Source organism: Ursus americanus, chromosome 5 (assembly GCF_024610735.1).
Source record: "Ursus americanus isolate L20-20 chromosome 5, mUrsAme1.1.p, whole genome shotgun sequence".
Lineage (NCBI taxonomy): Eukaryota > Metazoa > Chordata > Mammalia > Carnivora > Ursidae > Ursus > Ursus americanus.
The window spans coordinates 3,874,473-3,895,768 of record NC_142131.1 but is presented as its reverse complement, the minus strand read 5'-3'; the positions used below and the strand labels follow the sequence as shown (position 1 = coordinate 3,895,768).

The following is a 21,296-nucleotide window of genomic DNA, read 5'->3' as shown; positions in this document are numbered from 1 at the left end:
GACCTAGCATTTCTGTGTCAGCGTCATGACCCCACTTTGATTCTCCAAACCCTGCAGACTCCTGTAGCGTGCATCTGCGCCAGTCCTGCTGGGGTAGGGAAGGGGGTCTCCCCGCAGTTCTGCAGCTTGCTGGGCCCCTGCTCGGAGAGTAGTTGCCCGACAGTGCCTGGGGGGTTTGTGGTTTATGGCAACCCGAGCTGAGAGCCCTCTCCTAGGCTTGCTAATTGCAGCCAGCTTTCCTGCTCTGATGCCTGGGAACTCTGCTGCACTCAGGCACCCCTGGTCTTTCTCTGACCTTGGGGATCCCGAGCCCACACTGGCCCACCTAGGATTCCACCCTGTTTTGCCACCAGAGTGCCTTTCAGGCAGGGATTCCCTCACTGGAGCAGACTTCTGAAAGTTCTGATTTTGCGATTTTGCGCTGTGCTTCTCTGTCATTTTCCAGTAGTTGGCTTAGGGAGGCTCCCCCACACCCCGCAGTTTATCCTCCCATATATGGCGTCAGATTCACTTCTCTGCAGCCCCTACCCTGCAGAAAGTGGTTGCTTTTCTATTTGTAGAGTTGTAACTGTTATCTGTGGTTGAGTTCACAGGTGTTCAGAATAATTTGATAGATCTAGCTGAGTTCCTGGGACCAGAAGAAACTAAGGTCTCCTACTCCTTTGCCATCTTGGCTGCCCTTTTCTCTTTTCTTTTCTCTTTTCTTTTCTTTTCTTTTCTTTTCTTTTCTTTTCTCTTTCCTTTCCTTTTTTTTCCTTTTCCTTTTCTTTTCTTTCTTCTTTTCTTTTCTTTCCAGCTTTATTCGTTTATTTTAGAGAGAGAAAGAGAGAGAGTGTGGGGGATAGGGGCAGAGAGAGAGAGAGTCTCAAGCAGACTCTGCACTGAGCATGGAACCTGACACGGGACTCTATCTCAGGACTCTGGGCTCATGACCCGAGCCAAAACCAAGGTGGGACACTTAACCAACTGTACCACCCAGGCCTTCTCCCTACTTTTTCTTTATAATGCTCATCAGGACTTTATACTATGTATTTTATATATTTATTTTGTGTTTTGTTTCCTCTGTAGAATACAGTCTCCATGAGGGAGGAATTTTTGTGTAAGATGTTTTGTAGGAAAGTACATGACACATAGGTTAGTAGGCTCTCAGCAAATATTTGCTGAATGAATTAATAAAAAAAGTAATTTATTGCCACACGTAACTATTAAGTCTGAAACACTTGTGGGACTGAAATTACTCTGCAGAGGGAGAGAGATTATTCATATAAGAAGAAAAAAGAATATAGGTAAATTTTTTCCAGGGAAGGGAAGGAGAGGGCTTTATTTCTCCAAAGCTCAGTGGAGGTCTCTATCTTTAGGGAGACATGCTCTCTCACTTCCAAGGCTGGATGTTGTGCAATTATTCTTGTAGTACCTTTTGCTCAGAAGCCTCTGGTTGTGCAGGAACATGGGAAATCCAGAGAGAATTGTTTCTCAACAGCAGTTCTAAAATTCTAGCAGCTACACCTGTTCACACCTGAATTCACCTGAACTCAGGTATGATTAGATCTAGGGACAAAATATTTTCAGAGCTTTCGTTTCTCTTTACATTTCTTGGCTTTTGTTTTCTCTGGGTTCACTCTTTAACAAGTTGGTAACTTCCGTGTTCTCTCAGTTTAGCAACCTCAGCCCAAAGAGAACTTTCTGATTTGTTCTGGCAAAAATTTTGGGCTTGAGTTTTAGTTGTCCATTTGGGTCACATACCCATTCCTGAACTACTGCTTGGAGAAGGAAATATGCTGATTGTCCAGGCCTGGGTTATATACCTATTCTAGGAACTTTGTGCTTATTTTAGGAACCTGAGAGTGGGAATGATTAGTGTCACTCAAACTACAGGGATTTAAAATAAGAGAAGGGTAGTTCAACAGAAGAAAATGAGATGGTGCTACCAAAAGAAGGGGAGTAAAATGCAACACAGTTCTGTTACTTGTATGTACAGGCAACCCAAACTGGTTAAAAAAACCCAACAACTTAGAATCTTGTCCTATATGGGTATATATTATCCAAAATCACATAATGAACAAGAGATTTTCTGTGAAAACATGATTTTAAATGGATGTAAAATTATATTTAAATTTACTGCTTCATTTTAGATATTTGGCTTACCAGAATTAAAGTTTGGTCAATCACGATTGTATGTTACTTTATTAGAGAAGTAGGAGGGGTAGAGGTGGGAAAGAGAAGTATGCACCATGAGCATGAGAGGCAAGGGAGATGCCTAAGGCACATAATTTAAGACTGGCTTTCAGGGTCGTGTGGTTACATGGTGGCACTGGTATGACCCTGAGAGTGAATGTCTCCATAGATTTTGCCCCCTAGGCACCCCTCTTACCTGATGAAGAGAAGCGTAGTTAAAGATTAGGAACTAATTTTTACTATGATTGTGAGTTAAAGATGGTAGCCTATGTAGTTGGGAAAGTTGGTGGGGAAGATTAAGGTGCACTAAAAATTAGTTATTATGCATTTTCAACTTGTCTGTAGAAATCTTTGCTGAGTTCTGATGAGGATGATAATATCTTTGCGGTAACATGAGGAATATAATTTTTATTCATAAGTTTATAGTAGTTTGAAGAAATGTTCCATTTAGAAATGCCACCCAGGAAGCTGTTATTTATTTTTAACCCAAAGTATTTCAGTGTCATACGGAAAATAGGGTTTTTTTGGTTGAAAAATAAAAAATTATAGAAACAAGTTGTGTTGGAGAGTGACACATAAATAACAAATGGGTGCTTTGACTACCTTCCTTGAGCAAGACACTTGACACTGCTCAATGTTGGGCACGGAATCTTAGTTGAATAGTTATCCTTCTTGTTCTTAGGCCTTTGAAAATAACTGTTTCTATATCACAGTGAAAGACTAGAATATGAAATGCTAGGTATTCTCAGCTATCTTTGCTGATAGAGAAGTGGCTAAAAAAATTTCAAATTAAATGAAGTGTCCAGTAATTTTGGGGTCTGTCTCTGGAGTGGAATTTGATAACATATGTAATATGTACATTTTTATACGCGCTCATACATTTTGTTCTTTGGAAATCTTTATAAGTAATACTGTTTACTGTATTATATCTAAGGGGTTTCACTGAAGATAAACTATTGACAGTAGCATGATTAAAATTTTCATATTTAAGTATTATTTAAAGTCAAGAATTTTACCATTGAATGTAAAAACTCTTGTCAAAGCCCTACTTTACACCAAAGTATACAAGTTGGGGAAAGCCATAATTTATCTTGGAAATTGTTCATTCAGTACTCACTTGTTTGGAGGCTACGATATTCCAGGGATTGTGTAGGATGCTGGCTATATTAAGATGATAATCTGTGTTCTTAATTTTGTCACAGTTTAATGGAAGAAGAGGGATGTAATAATACTGTCATTATATGTAGATGAGATTTCCAACCAGTTCTAGCTTTGGGAACTTTGCCAAATCTACAGGAGAGCATATGCTTGTCTGGGGGGGTCAAGAAGGATACTTTCTGGAAATGAGTAAAAAGCTTAGAAGAATAGGAGACTTGGAAGATATTCCTGACATACTTTGGCCAGTTTCCTGATGAGAGGGAAGGAGTAATCTTATTGGTAACCTCTATGAAATGTCCTCTGATTCTTGTGAAAGTCAAGGAGGTGGGGGAAATGACAGGAAACAGAATAGGCAAAATTTCTTATAACCAACAAGTTGGGATTAGAAATACAAGGGCCTGAGGCAGAAAATGAGGCCTGGTGATAGAGCTGTAAAGGACGTACATTGACATCAGAGATAAAGAAGAGAGCCAGTGACCAAGAAGCACCTTAGAAATTCTCCTAGCGACAAGAATTGAGAGAACAGTTGATAGAGGAGTCAGGCTTTGGTGTGCCAAGGCATATTAGAGAAAATGTGTGTTTGCTGGGAGAATCTTTCCCTAACCTTCCCAGCCTTTGAGAGTTTTTCTTACATGGTTAATTACTTCTTTAGGCTGTAGTAATATTTTAACAAATGTATTTGGTTTTTTTGATATGTTTCAAGCTTGAAATGAGTTTTATGCTAAGAAAATGGAGAAAAACATGAATTACCTATTCAAAACTGAGGGAATAGATTAGGGGAGAAGGTAAGATGCATTACACATAGAGAAAGTTGTAGAAAGAAAGGGGAGAATGTAAGCAGGGGATAGAAAAGTTAGGTAAATACAGTGTTCTTATTTTTTTTTTTAAGATTTTATTTATTTATTTGACAGAGAGAGAGAGAGCACAAGCAGTGGGAGCGGCAGGCAGAGGAAAAGGGAGAGGGAGAAGCAGGCTCCCCACTGAGCAGGAAGCCCAGTTCGGGGCTCGATCCCAGGACCCTGGGGTCATGATCTGGGCCGAAGGGAGAGGCTTAACCGATTGAGCCACCCAGGTGCCCCAACATTTTTATTCTTAATGTGGTGACTCTGATATACTGTCACGTTAATTTCCAGTAGTAGCCTACTATACTCCAGGTGTGCATTTTTACTTTTTCTCTGTCGTTAACATTTCTGACTCCTTGAATTTCTTCTTGCAGCTCATGTTTTCTGGCCAGACCTGTGGTCATTCCCGTGAGACTTCACTGCACGTTTTCTCAAGTGTCTTCCTCATCCCTAATGTGTAATCCTTCAACATGGATCTGCTACTTTAGCTAAGATATGACCAGCAATGAATAGTAGTAAGGTAGGATTGCTTTACTCTTAGCGAATTACTAAAAACTGAAAATGTGAAACAGTTTTGACTTGATTTTGTAGTGTTTATGGTAGATTATTCTACCTATACGATCATTTCATATTTGTGTTATGTATTTTTTGCTTGTCATTTATCCTGCTGAATTCTATTTCATTTGCGATGTGATTATTGTTTTTTTCAACTAACATTCACAATCAGCAGAATCCCAATCTATAACCCTTCCCAGCCTGTGTGTCCACTAGTCCTGTGTTTTCAACCACCTGTCACCAAACTCAGTATATCTTATATTCTTCTCAGTCACTTCTCCTCTGGTTCTGTATTTCCATTAATAGCATTATTAGTCCCATTGTTTAATACAGTCATATATTCATTTACTATTTCATTCATTTGCTGTATATTGTTAGATTCCTATTGAGTATCAGTTTGCTGCTTCTGGGGATATGATGATAAGTGAGCTGGATATTCCATCTTCAGTAGCTTTATTTTGAAGTGGGGGGACAGGTTTAAAAATAAGCTAACAAAATAATTATGAATTATAATAAACTTTTTTGAAAGAAAGCAAAAAAGCAGATAATTTAGAAATAAGGAGGTAGGAGCTACTTTAGGTAGGGTGGTCACAAAAGGAGTTGATATTTAAGATGAACCTGTATATGAGAAGGAACTATTTCAGGAGTAGGTGGTGTGTGTGTGTGTGTGTGTGTGTGTGTGTGTGTGTGTGTGTGTTATTTTTGGTGGGGAAAGCATTCTCATTAGAAGGAATAGTGGAGTGAAATAAGTCAGAGAAAGACAACTATTATATGTTCTTACTTATATGTGAAATCTTAAAAAGTCCAACTCATAGAAGTAGATGGTAGAGTGGTGGTTGCCAGGAGCTGAGGAGTAAGGGAAATGGGGAGATGCTGGTTAAATGGTACAGACTCTCAGCTGTAAGATAAATAATATCTGGGGATCTGATGCCCAACTTGGTGTCTATAATTAACAATACTGTATTATATACTTGAAATTTGTTAAGAGAGTAGATCTTAAATGTTATTACTGTACTCACACACACACAATTATAATTACATGAAGAGATGAAAATGTTAACTAACTTTATTGGAGTAATCATTTTGTAATATGTGCGTAGATCCAGTCATCACATTGTACACCTTAAAACTTACACATGTTATATGTCAAAAATATTTTAATAAAGCTGGAGGTGGTAGAGGGAAAGAAGGAATAGTGGGTACAAAGACTTTGGAGCAGGAAAGTTTGGTGAGTTTGAGGAATAGAAAAAAATCCCAGTGTGGCTGACTGAGTGAGAGAGGCAGAGATGGGTAGGAAGAGTTTACAGAAATATGCCGGGCTTTGAAGGGTTTGGTAGGAAGCTTGTATTTTATTCTAAATGATATCATCATTTGAGCTGCAGTGTGAGGAATGGACTGACGGGGTGAAACTGAAAGCTGGCAGTTTTAGGAGCGGAGGTGAGATAGTGGTGGTCTGAGAAGGTGCTAGCAACATGAGACAGAGGGATGGATATGGAATGTATCTGAATGAGAATATGGGACTTTGAATAGTTTGGGTATGGAAACAGAACATTCTCAAGGATGACTCCAAGTTTTTTGGGTTTTGATCAACTGGGTGGATGCTGGCATCATGCCCAGAAAACTTTTAGACAACTGTCTTTCCCATTATGTCAAAGATTGGTTATTTCACCGAAAGGGAAATTAATTATAATGTTGGAAATAATGTTAGTGCTGGAAATAAAACCATCTAGCAAATTTGTAATATGTTCTGGTTAGTACTTTGTTTTGCTTTTTCCCCTAAAATTTAATTTTTATGACTTTTTGTTTTTATTTTTATTTTATTAATTTTTGTTTATTCGAATGTAGTTGACACACAATGTTACATCAGTTTCCGGTGTACAACAGAATGATTCAACAAGTTTATACATTATGCTGTGCCCAGCACAAGTGTAGCTACTACCATCTGTCACCACACAAATGCTGTTATAATACCATTGACTATATTCCTTGTGTGGCGCCTTTTAATTTATATGACTTTTAATTAATTATGAATTTAATTTCATTTGACTTCAGAATCTTCTTGGAAGTGAAAATAATTGGCTATACTTTGTATTGAGTTTTTTAAAAAGATTTTATTTCTGAGAAAGAGAGTGCGCGCTTGTGTGTGTGTGTGTGAGCAAGAGGAACGGGGAAGGGGGCAGAGGGAGAGGGACAGAAAACCTCAAGCAGACTCTGAGATGAGTGTGCAGCCAAATGTGGGGTTTGATCACATGACCCTGAGATCATACCTGAGCTGAGACCAAAGGTCCGACACTGAACCAACGGAGCCACCCAGGGGACCCTACTTTGATATTGAATTTTAAGCCTTCTCCCCTGTTCTGTTTTTAAAAGAGATGTCTTTAAAATTTTTAAGCTGGTCTGAAATATTCCCAAACTGTTACCCAAAATTCTGATATATAATTTTATTGTTTTGTTTTGCAGCTTCTGGAGCATCCTATCATTAGATGTGTTTCATACTGTGTTCACTCGAAAGCATGCAGCTTGTCTGAGATCTTAGGAGGTTCATTTATTACGGTTTTTCTTTTTGTAGCTTCATCAGAGTATATTTATATTCTGCCTTTTAGGATAGATATTTTAGGTGCAAACTGAAATTGAACAGATATTAAAATAAATCTTTCCAATTCTATGTTACTTATTTCTTTTAAGTTAATTAGTAGTCCTAATTTCCTTTCTTTTTTTTTTAAATGAAGAATTTTAAAGATATTTTCTCAAAAGAGAGGAATTACTATTTATTGTTTATGTTCCATGTGACAGGCATTTGGCTAGCTGTTTTAAATATTTTATCCTTATAATAGTCCAGTGTATTTTTCCTCTTTGCATATAGTTATCTTTTGGGTTTTAGAGAAGAGAAGAAGTAGTAGAATAATGGAAATTTGTAGATGGAAGGACCTTGAAGTCATCTATTTCCTCCTCTTTCAGCTGAGACTTAGAGAGGTTCTGTGACCTGTCCAGAATCACACAGCTGACTTTCACTTTTGCTGAGACTAGTGCTGCTTGCACTCCTCATGTTTCGTTCCAGCTGGCCTCCTATCATGCTTTCTATCTTCCCATCCCTTTAACATCTCATTATGATGATATTCAGTGCTGTGGAACAATGGAAAATATCGGACAGTGAACACCCATATTACCTTTTATCTGTATTCACTCACTGTTCACATTTTGCCACATTTTCTCTTCATATATATGTGTGTGTGTGTGTGTGTGTGTGTGTGTGTATACATATTTTAAAGATTTATATATATTATACATATATGTATTTTAAAGATTTATTTATTTAGAGAGAGATGACATGCGCAAGTGGGGGGAAGGGCAAAGGGAGAGGATCTCAAGCAGACTCTGCAGTGAGGTGGAGTCTGACTCTGGGCTGGATCCCAGGACCCTGAGATCGTGACCTGAGTCAAAATCAAGAGCCAGTCACTTAACCCACTGAGTCACCCAGGTGACTATTTATATATTTTTAAAATTATTTGAAACTATATTAAAGAGATTATGATAATATCAAGTTTTTACCATGCATATCCTAAGAAATGGACAATTTCCTGCATGGTCATAATATCAATATCACATAAAGGAAAATTGACATTAATTTAAGAATAGCTTTAATTAATGGTCCCTATTCAGATCTCCCCAATTGTCCCTGAAATTTTTTCTTGAGATATTTGGATCCAGGATTCAATCAGGTTTCATGCATTGCATTTGATTTTTATGTCTCTTTATTTTCTTTTAATTTTGAACAGCCCCTCTTTTTTTGTTTTTCATGATTTATATTTTCTTTAAGAGATGCAGTTTGTGTATACTTAATGTGTCTCTTGGGAATTGACTGGTTTCTTAGAACATTATTCATCCAAAACTTAATTGCAATTTGCTTCTTTCCTTCCATTTCTCTGAGGTTGCTGGAGATAAAATTGTTTATTCCAAGCTTTTTTTTTTTTTTTTTTTTTAAAAACCATCATTCCAACATGAAGTAGACATTGGCTGAGGTTTTTACATTTGGTTACATTAAATTAAGGGTAGGAAAACTAGGAGATCTATGTTGTATTTAATCCACTGACACTAGTCAGTGATTGAAATTGATTTAAAACGACAGAAGTCTGAAGGAGTTCCTCCACTACCCACCATTACCCATCCCCACCTTTTTTTTTTTTTTTTAAAGATTTTATTTATTTATTTGACAGAGACAGAGACAGCCAGCGAGAGAGGGAACACAAGCAGGGGGAGTGGGAGAGGAAGGAGCAGGCTCCTAGTGGAGAAGCCTGATGTGGGGCTCGATCCCATAACGCCGGGATCACGCCCTGAGCCGGAGGCAGGCGCTTAACCACTGTTCCACCCAGGCGCCCCCCCCATCCCCACCTTCTAACCAGTTGGTTATCCCTAGGAATGTATATCTAGTCGCCATGGACATTATAAAGCAGTAGCAGTCTAAGGTTTTATCTTTGAAAAATGCACAGTTTCAAGCAGGAAGCAGATTAAAATGCAAATGATAAACAAGCACTTTGGTAGAGACAGCCAGAGCTAGGCAGTGAGGAGAGATTAAGTACCCGCTCACTCTGGTACTTGGGTAGAGCTGATCTTCAGTGAGTGTTCTCCTTCTTTCCTTGCTTGCCTTCGAGTTTTACAGATTTGGTTGGTTTTCTTTAAGTGTTACATGGCATTTAGGAACAAGTGGTGTTTTGGGGGGAAGCAGTAGGAGGTAACATTTAAGCAGCATTTTTAAAGAGGGAGAGTCATATTTTGGTTGAGAGGATAGAAGGAAGCGTCAGTGAGGAAGGGACTACTCATGGTGGTTTAGGGAGGTCTGTGAAGCCTTTCACTTCTTTTTGTTCTGGCCAGGCTTAGATTATACTCTGTGCCTCTACTACATTTTGTGTAGGGATTCCTTATAGCAATTATTGTGATGTGTTCAAACTGCTTTTCCTTAATAAGCTTCCTGAGGCTGTGACCAGAATTTTTTTTTTTATATCTGTGGACCCAGGATCTCACCTGGCATATTGTAGACATTGAATAAATACTTATTGGATGAATGAATGAATGGAAAACTTTTACTGAGACCTAGTGCAAAATGACAGATTCCAGGAAGATACAGTCATGAATAGGACACACTGTCATTACTGAGTTCTATGATAACAAAGAAGCCTGCCTGGAGGAGGCAATATGAACACAATCCTGAAGTACTGATTAGCTAAGCTTTTTTAAAAAAATGGCTAGAGGAAATGAAGATTGAAGCTGAAGATTGTTAGGACAAATGCAATAGAAAGAAGGTCAGGGGAAGTCAGTTAATTTAGTAAGTGTAGGGAAAGAAGTAGGGGGGTTACATGTCCCAGTTTGCCTGGGACAGTCCAGGTTTATATCTGTTGTCCTAGAATAATAAAGAGTAGCACCCCATTTTACTGTTAAAAATATCCCAGTTCTGGATGATCAGTGGCATCACCCTAAAAGAGAGAATATGGGGGTCCTGATGAATTTTAGAGACTATAGCTTAGTTAGTGGATGGCTGGAGGTCTTTTTGAGGTTGAAGAATATGTGTAGTAACAGTTAACTGTACCAGAGAGATGGTACATAGTAGGTTATGGCCTAAAGCTAGAATATTAAACTTTACCGTTGCAGAGATGAAACAGTTCAGGATGTAGGCTCTGGGCAATAGCAGTGGATGTTTGAAATGAAGTTGGATTGACTGGATCTTTGGAGAAAGATTATAGAGGTTAAAATCTCCATGGATGAAGATAAGAATTGGGTTAGAGAATAAGATTTGGGGGTAAGTGGAAACTGAAAAAAAGATTTGGAGACAACAAAGCTAGGTGGACTTGGTAAAGTTGAATAAAAAGAGACTTTTCAATGAGATTGGAAGAGCAGTAATTTGGACGTGGCACTAAGGAATCAGGATAATGTTACCCATCTTTCCGCCCCCTCAGCCCCATGGCTATGGGTGGTACCACATAGGGAAGGTGTAGCCTCTACCTGTGAGTACCATGTTTCTGGGGATCCAGGTTTCAGATAGAATAAGCAGTTGAAGGGTAGAGATTTAGGAAAATTTATTTACAAACTGAATGGAATTCTAGAACAATTTGGAAAGACATGACTTTAGCGAAAGAATAGAGCAGAAGTAGTGGGGATTAGGCCTTGCCTTTTGGGAGAAGACTGAATTATAAAAAGAAGCCAAGAGTGGAACTGAGTTTCCTCCATGTACTAAGCAGTAGCACAAGGTTTGTCTAATCCAGGTTCTCTGAGAGGCTGTATCATTGCAGGGTAGAAACTGGCTTTGGTTTAGTTCATTTGGATTATAATTTATGAAACCTTCATGGTTGCCATTCTGCTACTGTATGTCTTTAATGAACCTATTTGAAAGTATACATATGGATTTTGAAATTATTTTTTGACTTCTCCCTGTATTGCACCTCTCTTTGAAGGGACAAAAATTGTTTGACCTTAATTGGAACACTGAGCTCTTTTATAATAATTGATCACTTAGGAAGAGTAAAAGATTAAGAGGTATCTAGATTATGGTTATATTTCTAGAATTTAGACCATATAAGGTAGTTTGCATTGTGGCCATACTTAATCTTTTTAACCTTTTCTTTAACCTTAATCTTTTTAACCTGTTTTCTTTCAGATTAACGATGTTTCACCAACATGTCCTGCATTTTCCTACCTGTGTAACCTTGCTTATATTTATACTTCTACTTGGAAAGTAACCCTCCTTCCTCACTTGCTCTTCCATATCTTGTCCTTGTGGATGCTGTCTCTCTCATGCTTTATTAATAATGATTACTTTTTAATAAGTCTCTCCAAAGCCAGGCACATTATATACTTTATCTCATCTAACCTTCATTAACAACCCTGCAAAGTAGGTATTACTATCCCAATTTTAAAGATAAGAAAATTGGGTTTCCAGAGGTTAATTAAAATGCAGTTATACAGCTATTAAATGGTAGAGTTAGCATTTCAAACCAGGACTGTGTTTCCAAAGCCACCTCCTGCATGCACATTTGCAGATAGACCCATGTGCGTGTGCTCTTTTCATAAGTATCCTCAAGGCTTGTTGGAGATATTCTCTCTCTCTCTCTCTCTCTCTCTTTTTAATTAAAAAAATGCTTTCCAGCTTCCTTGAGGTATAATTGACATATAACACGTGTGTTTCAGGTGCTCTATATAATGCATGTATATATTGTGATGTGATGTTCTCTTCTTAATAAAGACTTTTTAAGCTCCCTTTCTCAGCTGTGCTCTTTCCTTTCTCTGTGTCTTTGTAGCACTTTATACCTCATGCTTTTATATTCTGTGAAGCCTTTCTTGATGGCCTCTAGAAATATGCATGCTGCTTCTGTGTTTCTGCGGAGTTTATAACACATTTGTATTTGTGAACCTGTTGAATTATATTGCATTTGTTTGTTTCCATGTTTGTTACCCATAATAAGTTGTGGGCTTTTGAGACTAGGGACTATAATCTTATGGGTCTTGATATTCCTGGTACTGAGAAATATACCTGACACATAGATGTTCAATACATGTGGCTGAATAAATATTGAATGAATTGAATCATTGTTACCTATGAAGTTGTCTGTTTATTCTTAACACACTGTAAATGTTTGATGGCGTAATCCAAATTTTATATATCTTTGTACCCCTAACAGTATCTCCCGTGGTTACTCAATAAATACTTGTTGATTTATATTAATATTTTAAAACAAAGAAAAACATTCTGTTAATAATTCTGCTCTCCCCAAATAATTTTAAATGTCAGTACTTCAAATACATTTTTAAAATTAAAAAACAGTTCATTCAAAAACAAACATATTGTTCATTTGTTTATGGATTATATAGTGTTCCTTCTTAGTGGAATATTATCATCCATTAATGTTGATCCAGTAGGCTGGCTGGACAGTCCAGTGCTGTTTCAGTTGAATTAACTTTTATTTTAAATTAAGCTAAAAGCAACACTTTCAAATAAAGCATGAGAGGAGTTTTAAATACTGAATCTGTAAGGTGGCCAAGGTCAGCATATATTAACTGGTAATGAATGATGTTGTCTTTATAGTTAAACTTTGGTGACTGTTCATTCCTGCCTCTTTAACTGCTTATGAAAAAAACACCTCACTTTGTATTGATATGGTTGATAGTTTTTTGGTTTGTAATCTTGGTTATTACTTGCGTACTTGGTGGCTTTTTGTGACTTTGTTTCTATCTTGCTGCAGGCAGCTTAATATTTTGTTCAAATAGAGTCACTGTTTCTGATTTCTGTCAGTATTGAAGCATATGAAAGGTAAGAAATACCATGAGATAATTATATTTGTACTTTAGCTGATAAATGATTTTATAGTCTTTATCAATGAACAAACATATACTAGTAAAGTAATTTGAACCATAAACTGATTCTGTTGGGTTTTATTAGTCAAGGACTGTAAATTCAGACTCAGTTGAATTTCTTGCCAGCTTCTGAAAATATCTCTTGGGGAAAGAATGAAATATTTCCTATTTCTATCACACAGTTTTTGTTCACTTATTTACAGATTTTTAAAAATTAGCATACCTTCGTGGTATATTTGAATCTCTTTGTCAATGTTAAAGGAAATAACTAAATAGATATTTTTGACCACAAGACATCATCTGTGTTAAAGTAAATCACCCTTACTTGAAAGAGAATATTCAATACAGATTAAACTTTCTTTATGCTCTATAAAAACAATATTTATGTCTGTAGTCCCAGAGAATGTAAAAGTTGCTAGTTGTGGAGCCAAAAGTTGAAAAACAGGGGGCATTTTAGAATAAATACTTGCATATACCCTTATACTTACAAGAAATATCATGGGAATTCTGTCACCTTATTAAGGAAACTAGTTATCTGTCTTATATTTTGCTATTTATTAAATTCCATTTTTGTTTAAAAGTATATAGATTTCTTTTATACAACATGAACTTCTAATTTTTGAAAATATAGCAATTTTTATGGTTATTTTAAAGTTTTTAATAACTGCTGAATTGAAAACTGAGCATAACTCACTTGATTCTTAATAAGCTGAATAAAACAAATTTAAATAAATCTAAATAGTCAATAGTTCATTAGTTTCATTATTTTCACTTTTAAAAGATGCTATTTGAAAGTAGACATCTTTGCTAATAACACATATGCATTTTTGTATAATACTATTCCTGTCTGATTTGTGCTTACTGTCTACTCAATTGTAGCTATTTTTATTTTAAAATTTCATTTACAAATCTTTTAAAAAGTGAGTTCGCTCTTGCAATTATTTGCAGTAAATTGAATGCCTACTGTATCCTGGGTAGTAACTTAAGCCTCAGGGTTGTAAAGATGAAAAATTTGTGATATTTCAGAGTTTAAAGGGAGAAATATATTTAAGAAATAGCTAACATATACCATGAGAATTGTTATATTAATCATAGATACTTACGTGATGCCTGAGATCTGAGAAAAGGGAACACCTAAGTTGGCCTGGGTGGTTATGATTGTGGGGGATAGTCAGAGAAGCCTTCACATAGAATACTACTTTAAAGTTGAGCTGTTGATAATTCTTCAGGCAGACAAAGGAGGAAAAGCATTTAGATTGAAGGAACATCTGCAAAGACACGGACATTTAAGGAACCATAAGAAGAAGTAAGGGGTGGTACTGTTGCTGAGGGTGGAAGGTTGTCTTGGGCCAGTGTTGATTATCAGGCAGAGGAGTTGAAATTTGAACCTGTAGGTTAGGGTTGTAAAATTAATACGTAGTGTTATTAAGTATCCTAAAGAATGAAAACTCTGAAGTAGGGACTGTGGGGCACAAAAGAATGCATGTGGAGTGCTGTGTGGCTGTGTAGCTAATTCATTTAACAGATATTTATTGCAGCTCTATGCAAAGCACAGTTTTAAGCCCTGGAGCTATACTGGGGGAACAGAGCAGAGTACTTCCCTGACTGACTGGAACTTACATTATAAATCAGTCTATGATATAGTAACCCCTCTGACCCATTCTGTGTCTCTGTCTCTCACATAACTGTATGTTTTCCTTGCCATTTTTTTTTCATCTTCCATAGGGCTAACATAGGCAACTCTTTCCTATTACTTCTGGAAGAATGTAGCTGAATTTGTGATGCCCTCTCCACATGTTCTTCCTCTGAGCTGTAGTTTGAGATCTGGGCATAACTTTTTTCAAATTGGAATTTCTCTTGAGGTAATTGTAGACTAACATGGAGTTGTATGAAATAATAATCCCTGGTACATTTTGTTCAGTTTCCCCCAATGATAACATTTTGCAAAACTATATATAAAATGACCAGTATATTAACATCAACACATTCCACCAGTGTTATTTATAGAAATATGAATTTTAATTGTACTGGGTTGTAAATGTATTCATTTGTTGTGTGTATATTAAGTCCTATAAAATTTTACTACCAGTCTAGGCTCATGTATCCACTACTATCATCAAAGTATCAAACAGTTCCAATACAATAGAATCCCTGGAGTTACCCTTTTAAAACCACACTCGCTTCCCTCCTCTGTTCTGCAAGCCCTAAACCCTGGCAACCCTTATTCTGTCCTTTTTCCAAAATTTTGTCATTTCAAGAATGTTATATAAATGGAATCATGCAGTGTGTAACTTTTTGGGATTGGCTTTTTTCATTCAGCAGGATTCTTGGAGATTGATCCAAGTAGTTGCCTATCTCGATAGTTTATTCCTTTTTACTGTGGGTAGAATTCCATGGTATGTACTCACTCATTGAAGGATCTCTGGGCTGATTCCAGTTTTTGGCTATTATGAAAAAAATCTGCTATGAACATTTGTGTTTAACTTTTTGTATGAAGATATGTTTTCATTTAACTGGCATAAATGTCCAAGACTGCAATTGCTGGGTCATAATGTAGTTGAACGTTTAGTTTTATCAGAAACCAGAATGGATGTTACCATTTTATTTTCTGAGCAGCAACAGATGAGGGATCCAGTTTTTTCCATATTCCCGCAACCATTTGGTTTTGTCATCATATTTTATTTTAGCCATTCTGTTAAGTGTGTACTGATATCTCATTGTAGCTTTTTAATAATTTTATTTATTTATTTATTTATTTATTTAGTAGCTGTTCTTTTTTTTTTAATAATTTTTATTTTATTTTATGATTCACCATACAGTACATCCCCAGTTTTTGATGCAGTGTTCCATGATCCATTATTTGCGTATAACACCCAGTGCACCATGCAATACGCGCCCTACTTAATACCCATCACCAGCCTATCCCAGTCCCCCACCCCCCTCCCCTCTGAAGCCCTCAGTTTGTTTCCCAGAGTCCACAGTCTCTCATGGTTCATTCCCCCTTCTGTTTACTCCCCCTTCATTCTTCCCTTCCTTCTCCTACCCATCTTCCTATTTCTTATGTTCCATAAATGAGTGAAACCATATGATAATTGTCTTTCTCTGCTTGACTTATTTCACTTAGCATAATCTCCTCCAGTCCCGTCCATGTTGCTGCAAATGTTGTGTAATCGTTATTTCTGATGGCTGAGTAATATTCCGTTGTATATGTAGACCACATCTTCTTAATCCAGTCATCTGTTGAAGTGCATCTCGGCTCCTTCCACAATTTAGCTATTGTGGACAGTGCTGCTATGAACATTGGGGCTCATATGGCCCTTCTCTTCACTACGTCTGTATCTTTGGGATAAATACCCAGTAGTGCAATGGCTGGATCATAGGATAGCTCAAGTTTTAACTTTTTAAGGGACCTCCACACTGTTTTCCACAGTGGCTGTACCAACTTGCATTCCCACCAACAGTGTAAGACGGTTCCCCTTTCTCCACATCCTCTCCAACATTTGTTGTTTCCTGCCTTGTCAATTTTTGCCATTCTAACTGGCGTGAGGTGGTATCTCAAAGTGGTTTTGATTTGAATTTCCCTGATGGCTAATGATTTTGAACATTTTTTCATGTGTCTGTTAGCCATTTGTATGTCTTCATTGGAAAAGTGTCTGTTCATATCTTCTGCCCATTTTTTGATTTGTTTATTTGTTTCCCATGTATTGAGTTTGAGAAGTTCTTTGTAGATCTTGGATACTAGTCTTTTATCTGTAGTGTCATTTGCAAATATCTTCTCCCATTCCGTGGGCTGCCTTTTAGTTTTTTTGACTGTTTCCTTGGCTGTGCAGAAGCTTTTTATCTTGATCAAGTCCCACAAGTTCATTTTTTCTTGTTTCTCTTGCCTTTGGAGATGTGTCATGAAAAAAGTTGCTGTGGCCGATGTCAGGTTGCAGCCGATGTTCTCCTCTATGATTTTGATGGATTCCTGTCTCACATAGAGGTCATTCATCCATTAGGAGTTTATCTTTATGTATGGTGTGAGAGAGTGGTCAAGTTTCATTCTTTTGCATGTAGCTGTCCAATTTTCCCAGCACCATTTATTGAAGAGACTGTCTTTTTTCCACTGGATGTTTTTCCCTGCTTTGTCAAAGATTAGTTGCCCAAAGTGCCGAGGGTCCATTTCTGGGTTCTCTATTCTGTTCCATTGGTCTATGTGTCTGTTTTTGTGCCAGTACCATGCTGTCTTTGTGATCACAGCTTTGTAGCATAGCTTGAAATCAGGCAACGTGATGCCCCCAGCTTTGTTTTTCCTTTTCAACAGTTCCTTGGTGATTCGGGGCCTTTTCTGGTTCCACACAAATTTAAGGGCTGTTTGTTCCAGTTCTTTGAAAAATGTCATTGGTATTTTGATGGGATGGCATTGAAAGTGTAGATTGCTCTGGGTAGCATAGACATTTTAATTATGTTTATTCTTCCGATCCATAGGCATGGAATATTTTTCCATGTTTTTGTGTCTTCTTCAATGTCTTTCAAAAGTGATTTGTAGTTTCTAGAATATAGGTCCTTTACGTCTCTGGTTAATTCCGAGATAATGTATGATTTTTGGTGCTATCGTAAGTGGGATGGATTCCCTAATTTCTCTTTCTTCAGTCTCATTGTTCGTGTATAGAAATGCAACTGATTTCTGAGCATTGATTTTGTATCCCGCCACATTACTGAATTGCTCTATAAGTTCTAGTAGTTTGGGGGTGGAGTCTTTTGGGTTTTCTATATAGAGTATCATGTCATCTGTGAAGAGAGACAGTTTGACTTCTTCTTTGCCGACTCGAATACCTTTTATCCCTTTTTGTTGTCTGATTGCTGTTGCAAGGACTTCTAGTACTATGTTGAATAATAATGGCGAGAGTGGGCATCCTTGTCGTGTTCCTGATCTTAAGGGAAAGGCTTTTAGCTTTTCCCCATTGAGAATGATATTCGCCGTAGGCTTTATTCATAGATGGTTTTTATGAAATTGAGGAATGTACCCTCTATCCCTACCCTCTGAAGGGTTTTAATCAGGAAAGGATGCTGTATTTTGTCATATGCTTTTTCTGCATCAATTGAGAGGGCCATATGGTTCTTGACTCTTTTCTTGTTGATATGATCTATCACACTGATCGATTTGCAAATGTTGAACCACCATTGCATCCCAGGGATGAATCCCACTTGGTCTTGATGGATAATCCTTTTAATGTACTGTTGGATCCTATTAGCTAGGATCTTGTTGAGAATTTTGGTGTCCATATTCATCAGGGAAATCGGTCTGTAATTCTCCTTTTTGATGGGGTCTTTACCTGGTTTGGGGATCAAGGTAATACTGGCCTAATTGAATGAGTTTGGTAGTTTTCCTTCTGTTTCTATCTTTTGAAACAGCTTCAGGAGAGTAGGTATTATTTCTTCTTTGAATGTTTGGTAGAATTCTCCGGGGAAGCCGTCAGGCCCTGGACTCTTGTTTTTGGGGAGGTTTTTGATCACTGCTTCAATCTGTTCATAATTAATCAGTTTGGTTAAATAATCAATTTCTTCCTGTTTCAGTCTTGGTAGTTTATAGGTTTCCAGGAAGTTATCCATCTCTTCCAGGTTGCTTAATTTATTGGCATAAAGCTGTTGATAAAAGTTTCTGATGATCCTTCCTATTTTATTGGTGTTGGTTGTGATCTCTCTCCTTTCATTCATAATTTTATTAATTTGGGTCCTTTCTCTATTCTTTTGAATAAGTCTGGCCAGTGGCTTATCAATCTTATTTATTCTTTCAAAGAACCAGCTTCTGGTTCTGTTGATCTGCTCTACTGTGCTCCTGGTTTCTAATTCATTGATTTCTGCTCTCATCTTGATCATCTGCCCTTTCATGCGTGGGTTAGGCCTTTTCTTCTGTCCCAGCTCCAGTTTCTTGAGGTGAGAATATAAAAACTGCATTTTAGATTTTTCTATTCCTTTGAGTGAGGCTTGGATGGCTATGTATTTTCCCCTTAGGACTGCCTTTGTGGTGTCCCATAGGTTTCGTACCAACGTGTTTTCATTCTCATTGGTCTCCAAACATTGCTTAATCTCCTTTTTAATTCCCTGGTTTACCCAGTCATTCTTGGGCAGGATGTTTCTTAGTTTCCATGTGTTTGAGTTTCTTCCAAATTTTTCCTCGTGATTGAGTTCCAGTTTCAAAGCATTGTGGTCTGAGAATATGCAGGGAATAATCTCAGTGTTTTGGTATTGGTTGAGTCCTGTTTTGTGACCCAGTATATGGTCTATTCTGGAGAACGTTCCTTGTGCATTTGAAAAGAATGAGTATTCCGTTGTTCTGGGGTGTAGTGTTCTATATATATCTATGAGGTCCATCTGGTCCAGTATGTCATTCAAAGCTCTTGGTTCTTTGTTGATTTTCTGCTTAGGTGATCTGTCTATTGCTGAGAGTGGAGTGTTGAGGTCCTCTACTATTAACGTATTATTATCTATACATCTCTATTCTGGTTAAGAGTTGGCTTGTGTATCTAGCTGCTCCCCTGTTGAGGGCATAGATATTTAAAATTGTCATACCCACTTGTTGGATACATCCTTTAAGAATAATATAGTGTCCTTCTGTATCTCTAACTACAGTCTTTAGTTTAAAATCTAATCTGTCTGATATGAGAATTGCTACCCCAGCTTTCTTTTGAGGTCCATTGGCATGAAAGATGGTTTTCCATCCCTTCACTTTCAGTAGGGATATATCTTTAGGTTCAAAATGAGTCTCTTGTAGAAAGCAAATGGGTGGGTCATGTCTTTTTATCCAATCTGCAACCCTTTGGTGTTTTATGGGCACATTTAGGCCATTCACATTGAAAGTGATTATTGAGAGATACGATTTTAATGATGTCATGTTGCCTGTGAAGTCTTTGTTTCTATAGAATGTAAATTTCTGTTCTCTATTACTCTTGGGGCCTTTTTACTTTTATAGAACCCCCCCTTAATATCTCATGTAGGGCTGGTTTGGTGGTTACGAATTTGGTCAGTTTCTGCTGATCTTGGAAGGTCCTTATCTCTCCATCCATTCTGAATGACAGCCTTGCTGGATAAAGGATCCTTGGCTGCATATTCTTCTCAGATAGATCTTTGAAAATACCCTGCCAACCCTTCCTAGCCTTCCAGGTCTCTGTAGACAGGTCTGACGTTATTCTGATATTTTTCCCTTTGTAGTAAGGATTTTCTTCCCCCTGGCCGCTTTCAATACTATATCCTTGAATCTAATATTTGCAAAATGCACTATGAAGTGACATGGTGTAGGTCTGTTCTCACTGGCCTTGGGAGGGGTCCTCTCTGCTTCTTGGACACGAATGCTTGTTTCCTTTGCCAGATTAGGGAAGTTCTCAGCTACAATTTGTTCAAGTATCTCTTCTAGACCTGTCTCTTTCTTCACCCCCTTAGGGATGCCGATGATTCTGACATTGGAACGTTTCATTGAGTCAGTAATTTCCCGTAATCTACATTCTTGAGATTGGATTTTTTTGAGCCAAGTTTCTGTTTTAACTTTCTCTTCTACCGTCCCATCCTCCAATTCACTAATTCGTTCTTCTCCCTCATTTACCCTGGCCCTCAGAGCATCTAGTTTAGAATGCATTTGATTCATAGCATTTTTAATTTCTGTGAGACTTGCTCTAATTTCTGCCCTTAGAGATTCTATATTCTCATTAATAGTTTTTTCAAGCCTAGACAGCATCTTGACCATTGTTACTCTGAAGTCCATTTCTGACAATTTGGTTATATCCATATCCATCAGTTCTGTGGCAGAGACCACAGACTTATTATCTTTTCTTTGCCGGGGGGGATTTCTCCTCCTCGTCATTCTGATGAGGAGAGGTTGTGGGGATACCTAGAGCCCAATTTGTTGACCAGGACCCAGGCAGTGTGCACTTGTTTTATAGGGATCTTAGGGATGTAGGCTTCTTGATTTTTCAGCCTGCCTTCTGGGCGAGGGGCTTGCCGTGCTGATATTCAGGCAACCCTGTTTGGGTAGAGTTGCCCCGTCCCCTGCGAGGGGGGATGGGGATGGGTACAATGGGAGCCGGTATTTCCAGGCTTTTGTTCTCTGGCGGCTTTCCCTGGCAGTTTTCTGTGACTCTTCTGAGAGTCAGAGCCACAGTGGCCGAATCCTAGCCTCTGTCTCCGAACAGAGAGATTGCAGTCCGCTCTCCACTGCGCTCTCTTGGCCTCTTTAACTCTGTTTCTGTCAGT

General features: G+C 37.8%; 1 protein-coding gene across 3 annotated transcripts in view; it reads left to right on the top strand.

Annotated features, from left to right (window-relative positions):
• Window positions 1-21,296, top strand: part of FER (FER tyrosine kinase) — a 437,115-nt gene that overhangs the window by 14,218 nt on the left and 401,601 nt on the right. The window contains exon 2 of one of the 3 annotated variants that reach the window (XM_045808262.2): window positions 4,550-4,695. The exons of 1 other annotated variant lie outside the window; for it this stretch is intronic. The gene's annotated coding sequence lies outside the window, so the exon portion shown is untranslated. Of the gene's footprint in view, window positions 1-4,549; window positions 4,696-14,019; window positions 14,933-21,296 lie in introns of those variants that run through there. One more of the 3 variants, XM_087861935.1, reaches the window with a different exon arrangement.